This window comes from Carlito syrichta, unplaced genomic scaffold (genome assembly GCF_000164805.1).
Source record: "Carlito syrichta isolate Samal-C Ts95f unplaced genomic scaffold, Tarsius_syrichta-2.0.1 Scaffold307529, whole genome shotgun sequence".
Lineage (NCBI taxonomy): Eukaryota > Metazoa > Chordata > Mammalia > Primates > Tarsiidae > Carlito > Carlito syrichta.
In genome coordinates, this window is record NW_007251625.1 from 59066 (window position 1) to 65539 (window position 6474).

The 6474-nt window shown below is 38.6% G+C and overlaps 1 pseudogene; it reads left to right on the forward strand.

Annotated features, from left to right (window-relative positions):
- The window catches only part of LOC103266888, an 8556-nt pseudogene extending 2445 nt beyond the window's left edge, over positions 1 to 6111 (forward strand).
- Positions 6112 to 6474: the final 363 nt, after the last annotated feature.

Genomic DNA, 6474 nt, shown 5'->3' on the forward strand with positions numbered 1-6474 from the left:
ACTCAAAAAAAAAAAAAAAAATACTCTAAATCATAAATTCTGGTTTAGGTCTCCCAAAATCTCTACTATATATTTTGAGTTCTGATAGTAGAAAAGGAATTAATTGTCTTATCCTGGTAGTCCAACTAAACTAGACATTCTACTCAAGAACCAGGAATCATGGACGTAGTCTTGCCTTATACATGTGCCACACTAGACCACTACTTGACTGAGAAGCCCTACAATGTACAATCTAGATAATGTATTTCTCTCATGCAAAGTGTGGGAAAAATTACTTTGTAAGAGAAATCTACTTCAAGGATTCTAGGCACGTTGCAAATATTGAAATAACATTGATCTGCAAGGGTAGGTTGTGAACATATGTCTAGAGAAATAGTGATCCTTTAATCCAGGGCACTGTAATTAGACCATCTTAGCCAAAATCACCCGCTGCTATTTATTATCTGTATGATATTGAAATCTTTAATTTCTTTATTATTTCTTTTTTTGTGTTCTGTTACATGTAACTAATGATAGTATTCATGTGATAAAATATTTGTGAAGATTCATAAGATATAAATTTTGAGCAATATTTGCAAACACAAAGTATTCAGTATTCAATAGAATGCATATTAGATATTAAGTTATTATAATTGTAAAATATTACCATATTATTATTCTAAACTTGACTCTGCAAAGGGTGTGACTAAGACACTGTTTCTAACAGGGTTTTGAATGATATGATAAATCCCTTTACCCACTTTAGCTATTGAGAGTTTAATGCATTGGTTAATTTAAGTTTTGTAGAAGAAACATTAAAAGAAAGAAAATATCTGGCTCACAGAACCAGAAGTGTCAAAATGGCAGAATTGTTCATTTTGTATAGAGAGAGAACATTTAAAATGTGCCAGGTAAGAAGTCATGTGGATATAGGTTGACAATTAAGTCATCCACATTGGCACACTGAAGGAACATATATTCCCTTCCTGGAGAAAGACCCACAGGAAAACAATGGCAACACAATGAAATAATTACTCTAACATATGTAAATTCATGAACCATAGAGAATGAAGTACCTAATACTTTCAGGGAAAGTGAGAACACTTTACAGGAAAGGTGACATTGTCTATGTACACCAATGCTGGAGAGTCAGTTTGTCAGGCAGAAAACCAAAATCAGCATGTGTAGAGACAACAGGAAGACAAGGCAAAGAGTATCTAGCAAAATGAAAGTAGTTTGGTGTTACTTTATAGTATATGGCAGATGAAGTCCAAGGGTATCATTAGTAGAAGAGGCTAGAATAAGATGCTATGATTTATTATTAGAGATCTTATGTGGAAAGCATTCTATTCTGAATTTTGCTTTAGGAGTACAATCACAGTTTGATATGATCAGAATTTAAAAGTCATTTCTGACAGCAAAGTAAAAGGGAGAGGGCAGAGAATACAGCCTGGAGGCCTATAGCAGCACTTCTCCAACCGTGGTCCCCAAACCAACTGTATGTCAGGATAACCAAGAAACTTGTTAGAAATGCAAACTCTCATTCTAGTTCTCCAATATGGAAATCATGAATCAGAAACTCTAGGGCCGGGTCATTGACGTGTGAACAAACTCTGGATAATTCAGATGCTTGCTACCGTATTCGACAAACCTGTTGCCTTTGCCCGGGTAGTTAACATGTTGTTTTCTTCCCGCAGGGACAGTGAAGATGGACAGGAGATATAGGCTTGGGAAATAGTACTGAGTTTAAAGTGGGCCATAGGTGTGGCTGGCGAGTAGAAGATGGGTAGAACTAATTTGGTTGGATGATCAAACCTATTAATCCTAAATTGCATAAGGAATATGGGGTAATGCAATTAGGCAATTTGAAGGGGGTAGGAAGGAGTTTAGAGACACGAAGAAGCAAACTATTAACGATTAGAATGTGGAATATTTGCCAGGGAGAATACCTAAAGTGGGGGTGTGAATAGAAAGAAGAAAACAGCTTTGTTTGCATCCTGAATTTGGTATAATTTTGTATACACCATCCTCCTAAGCTTCAATTATTTTGAAATTGTTCTGCATGACAAAAGTAATTCTGTGCTTTCAATAAGGAAAAGCCAAAGCTAGAGATGAATTGATAGAAACACTATATTCCTTGAAATATTGATATGCAATAAATATAACTTACATCTTCTTCCATCTATCACAGCTAGACATCTATAAGACCCATCCTCCCTCACGTCACAAAATTCCAGGTACTTGTGAACCCCACACATTTCATTTCACGCTTTTAAGTTCTTTGTTTCTGTCTCTCTCAGGCCCTTGCCAATTCTCCATTTTGATAGCATTCTTTTCCCAAATAATTTCAACTAATTACACATGAAATTTCATGAGACACTTGATCAATTTTTTGTTGTTGTTGTTTCAGTCCAAATATATTGCATCCCCTGCACATTCTCAGCCATTAATCTTATAATTCTACCTTGGTGAGTTTGCCTGGCATAATGTGCTCTCTTTTCCACCTTTACTTCAACTGCCTATGAAATCTTGTAACAGTGGGGCAGGAGAGTAGGGAGCAGGCGAGAAGAGCCAGAACAACTGGGAGACACGGGCGAAATTCAATGTATCTGTTATTGGAAACAACCCTAATAAAGGCACGCAAAGCAGAGAAGAGAGGACGGGACACTCATGGCTTCCACAAGATGGTATACCAAAGATGAGAGTATTTTTATATGGTCGGTCTCAGGGATTATAATGAAACGTAGTCCTTAATTTTCAGTGATCTTCCTTAGGCTGCAAGAAATTGGGAAGCATTTTTATCTTCTTCATCATGGTAAATAAACGTCCACTGCAAACCTTGTCAAAAATTAGGCACTCCTTAAAAACGTGTTGCATTGTATGAATGAACTTACCTTCACTGATTCTGAGATATATCTCCCTTTAGTGCTGATATTCTATATGATGTCATCAATATTACTGTGTATATTACCTGCTGGATACTTCTAATGATTCATTACCTCGCATGAGTCTAAAAATATTTCCACTACATTTAAAAGCTAGAATGAGGCAGGTTATGCATTCTAACATGCAGAATGTTTAGCTATCTTCAAGTGATTCAAAAGATAACAGTAAATTCCTCAGGATACTAAGAATCATCAAATTGCTATAAAGGGCCAGATAGTAAAAATTTAGTTTGGGTTCAGTTTCTATTACAACGACCTACTTCTGCAACTGTAAAACAAAAGCAGCCCTAGATAATATGCAAACAAATTGGCATGGCTGTGTCCCAATAAATCTCTATTTATAACAACAGATTGTGGAAGGTCAATTTCTACTTCTTTCAGAAATTGCCACACTGTCTTCCAAAGAGGTTGCACTAGTTTGCATTCCCACCAGCAGTGTAAAAACAATCTTTTCTCTCTGGATTGAATATACACAGAGGAACTCAAATTATTCTACAAAATGATACCTGCACATGTATATTTGTTGCAGCTCTATTCACAATAGCAAAAACATGGAACCAACTATGCTGCCCATCAAAGCTGGACTGGATAAAAAGAAATGTGGTATATATACACAATGGAATATTATGTAGTCATAAAGAAGGACAAACATATGGACTTCGTAGCAACTTGGATGGATTTAGAGTCGATCATATTCAGTGATCTATCACAGAAACAAAGAATAGAGTACCATATGTTCTCACTCATACGCAGACCTTGAACAGTTATCATAATACTATAAGAAAGGGATTGTTAGTAGTGGGAAACTGCCAGGAGAGTGGGGGATTGGCATTGGCATTTGAGGGAAACTGCTAGGGGATGGAGTGGTACACCTCATCAACAAGGGCACCTGCATAATCAACGTTGCCTTTTCCTTGAGTCTTCCTCAGCTGCCCATGGGATGCTGGGTACCAGAGTCTCCTTCATTTTTGGTGAATGTGCTGAAAGATTCTCAGCATCTGTTCCAAGAGGCTAGGTGTCTGTGCCTTAGCAAACATGAGAAATTACATAGATAAAATATCCCTGCACTTGGTTCCCACGTGTCACTTCACAGTGTTACCTACCTCAGCTATCACCTTTGAGACAGGACCCAAATTTGTCCATGTGAAGCAGAGAAGAGTCAACATTAAGAAAACTCTGGAAGGGTCTGTTCTCCCCACAAATGCAAAATATTTTAAGTCCTATATTAAATATGCACATATTCCATGAAGGAGACTAAAAGAAAAAAAAGGACAGAAATCAGATTAAATTTTTTTTCTAAATAAACTAAATAATTTTTAAGAGACTATTTATGCTATTTATATGTGAGAGAGACATTTTAGGCTAAATAAGTAATGCAAAGAAAGTATGTGAGCTAGATATAGTCATTTTGAAAGACTTTGGAGATGCTGTACATCATAACTGTTCCACAAATGAACACAGTTTAATTTAGGGAAGGGTAAAAGGGATAAAAATCACGATATCACTTCTATGAAATAGATCTGTCAGTGTATATCTAAATAATAAAATTATCATTTTCATCTTACATATGAAGAGATTGAATCTCAAAGCAATTAAATAGTGTTATTAGAGCAATCTATATCAGAGACTATTGGAAGTCTGAAACCACTGCAGAATATTTGACAGTAAAAATCTCAAAAATTTCTCCATAGGATATGTCTTTGGGGGAAATAAAGTGTCTACACCAATTAAAATAATCCTATCTGTCAAAAAATATGGGTTTTAGATGATTCAGACTATTTTAATCAATATAAATGAAGGCATTTACCAAACTATAATACTGTGCCAACTTCTGGAAAAATAAACTCTTTATATTAAAAAAAAATGTGTCCCTTTCTCTGCAGAATCACCAAGGTGGCTGGAACCCTGTACACATTTCCTGAAAATCAGAGGTCCCTTGAGACTCTCATTGCCGAACAGTACAGCGGGGCTCAGATCTGCATGCTCTCCATACCACCCCACTTCCACTTTGGTCAAACCAACCACACCCCAGGTATCTCTGCAAATTTCATGCCAGTATGGTTCCAGCATTTGAGGGTGACGATGGATTCTGTATGTTTGAGAGCAATGCCATTGCTTACTGTGTGAGCAATGAAGAGTTGGGTGGAAGTACCCCAGAGGCCGCAGCCCAGGTGGTGCAGTGAGTGGGTGAGCTTTACTGAAAGCGACATAGTGGTCCCAGCCTGTACCTGGATGTTCCCCACCTTGGGCATCACGCATCACAACAAACAGGCCACCAAGAACGCAAAGGTGGAGGTGAGGCAAATTCTGGGGCTGCTAGATGCTCACTTGAAGACAAGGCCTTTTCTGCTGGGTGAACGAGGTTTCTGCCAGCACAGCTGTGGCTACCTGAACAGTAGGTCACGGAGCCTTCTTTCTGTCAGGCCTTTCCCAATACCAACCAATGGTTCCTTACCTCCATGAATCAGCCCCAATTCTGTGCAGTCTTGGAGGAAGGGAAGCCTTGTGAGAAGATGGCCCAGTTTGAAGCTAAAATGTTTGCAGAGAGCCAACCTAAAAAGGACACTCCATGGAAGGAGAAGGGTTCATGGGAAAAGAAGGCCAAGCCTGAGTGGAAGGATTAGAAAAAGGGGTTTTGCCCCTGCTCTTGAGGAGAAGATGGATGAATAGGAGTGGGCCCTGGCTATTGAGCTCTAGGCCAAGGACCCCTTTGCTCACCTGCCCAAGAATACCTTGGTGGTGTATGAATTTAAGAGCAAGGATTCCAAAGAGGACACTCTCTCTGTGGCACTGTTATATTTTGGGGAACACTTTGACAAAGATGGCTGGTCTCTGTGGTATTCTGAGTACCACTTCCCTGAAGAGCTCACCCAGACCTTAATGAGTTGCAACCTCATTGCTGGAATGTTCCAGGGATTGGACAAGCTGAGGAAGAATGCCTTTGCCAGTGTCATCCTCTCTGGAACCAACTATAGCAGCTCCATTTATGGAGTGTGGGTCTTCTGAGACCAGGAGCTTACCTTTTCTCTGAGTCCAGATTGACAGGTGGCCTACGACTCATATTCATGGCAGAAATTGAATCCTGGAGGCAAGGAGACCCAGGCACTGGTGGGAGAGTACTTTTCCTGGGAGGGGGGACTTCCAGTATGTAGGCAAAGCTTTCAATCAGGGCAAGATCTTCAAGTGAACTTCTCTTGCCAAGGCCTGGTTGCCTACACCTCCCCTTCAGGGAAATGGGGGTCATTAAAGGAAACTGAACATTGAAAAAAAAATATGATTTTTAAATGCCAAGAAAATTATATATATATTTTAATGATAGAATCCATCATTCAGCTTTCAAATGTAGTTCCTTAACCTCTAGGGTAGCATGCTATTCACAGACCTCGGACTTACTGAAACTTCCTATTTTAGAAAGTTCTGAGGATATTTAAAGAGGTAACTTTAGCCCCACAAGTTTCTATGCAAACTTTCTAGAATAAATTAGAAGTAGAAAATAGAATAAGGTGTTGATGACCAATGCATAATTTCTTTCATTATAACCAAAATTTGC